Source organism: Hibiscus syriacus, unplaced genomic scaffold, assembly GCF_006381635.1.
Source record: "Hibiscus syriacus cultivar Baekdansim isolate YM2019G1 unplaced genomic scaffold, ASM638163v2 tig00110863_pilon, whole genome shotgun sequence".
Taxonomy (NCBI): domain Eukaryota; kingdom Viridiplantae; phylum Streptophyta; class Magnoliopsida; order Malvales; family Malvaceae; genus Hibiscus; species Hibiscus syriacus.
In genome coordinates, this window is record NW_024062892.1 from 283,188 (window position 1) to 285,306 (window position 2,119).

Genomic DNA, 2,119 nt, shown 5'->3' on the forward strand with positions numbered 1-2,119 from the left:
ATGCATGTATTTGAACTACTAAAAGATTGTCAACATTAAGTAGCTAAATCATATATAAATTATTATCAGCTAACCAACACTATTTTATTCGATTCCGACTGAAACTATCTTTCTAATACCCCATTCATCTCTTCATATGTCGTAATCCACAGCTGTGTTTGTAATTTATAATACAATTAGGTTTTTTTTAATCAACAACTCCCTCCGTCTATTAGTTTTATATCATATTAAGCTAGTGACAAATCTATCCTTTATTTGGGGTTCACTTTGAAGTATAAATTTTATTTATTTATTTATTTATTTTTATTAATTGTATCCGTATTAAAATTTTATTTGTGTCAATCCCATATAAAAATTTTATGTTATTAATGTATATATATATACTCTAAAAAATATTTTTGGATCTATCGTTGTATTGATCAAACACATAATTTTAAAAGATAAAGTTAAAGTTATATAAAATGAAGAAAATAATAAAATCCCAAAAGAATCATGAATAGATTTTTCAGTTTTATTTTCATAGACGTTAAAAAAATAAAATGTATAAAATAAAAAAAGTATAAATGTAATTATTTATTATTATTTTAATAAAATATTTTAAATGATATATTTTTAAATTTTAAAATATATATATTTAGTTGGATGGGAAAAAATAACAAAATATTGTAATTAAAAAGACAATTCTAAACACGATTAGTCTTCATTCAACTGGAAGCGAAATCGAGGTAAAAAGGTATTTAGAGGCTTAAGAAATGTGCCGGTTGATGTGTTTGACCGGTTGAGTATTATAGGGAATGAGTTTGGCTTTTGACGGGTTTAGTGTCGAGGATGAAGGCGGGTGGAGCGTTGGAATGAATGAAAAAGGCGGGTGGAAAAAACGTGGGAAATCCTTGAGAGTCGCCCACTGCCCAACACGTTGCTTAAGATGGAATGCTCCAACCAAACAACGTGCAATTCAGGTCCTTCTCTTTGGTCCCACTTAGGAACCGACGGAGACTATGGATTAAAAAAACATTTTTGAAAATTGATAAATATATAAAAAAATATTTAATAGGATATATATAAATAGAATTTTAAGATAAATATTATCAATAAAATAAATAATTAACGAAAGAAAATTTAAGTTTCATAATAATTTATTCTTAGTTTTAAAATTTTATAAATTCATTATTCTTAACCTAAAATCATATATATATATATATATATATATATATATGATTCCACACACAAACTTGTTTCTATTGCTCCGACTCCTGATCCCACTATTTTGTGAAACTACGTATATGGTAATCATACATATTTTAAATGAAAAGGAGCAATTATATATTTATGGTTTACGTAAAGTGGGTTTGGAAAAAGAGAAAATATAACACTATTGATGGAAAAAGAGAAAATATAATAATATTGATGGAAAAAAAGCGTTTTTTTCGAAAAATCATCGGTGACCAGTATATTTATCGATCTAACATCTGTCAGATTATATTTCCCGATCTAACATCGGTCAGACTATATTTCCCGATCTAACATCATTTGCAGTAAAGCGCGTCTCCTACATCGCGCTATATGCTGATTTGACGCCATGTAGGGTAAGACGCGCCCCCTGAACCGCGCTATATGCTGACATGGGATACACGTGGGTATAGCGCGGATCAGGGGCGCGCCTTACCTGTGTATTTGCCACGCGCCAGAAAGGCGCACCCCTATCCCGCGCTATATGTTTAATTACCCCATACCCCGACGCTTTACACCCCAATCTTCCCTATAAATATTCCTATCTTCAATCACTTTCATCACACCAAATTCTGTCAATTTCTCTCAACTTCTCTCAAATACTCTTATATTCTCTCTTTAAGATATATTTTATCATAATTTTAATATTCTGTATTTAATTTATTAAGTATTTTAATTTATTTAATATTTTACTTATATAATTTTTTTTGCAGATATATAATGGAAGACGGTCTACTTCGCTTGGATGAAAATCATATATCTTGACACTTTGCTGATACAGTAACATTTTAACGTTTTAATTTAATTTAAATTATTAGTAATAATTTGTTGATTTATTTAATGCATGATTATTAGATTAAGAATTAATTTTTGTAATTATTTATTTTTA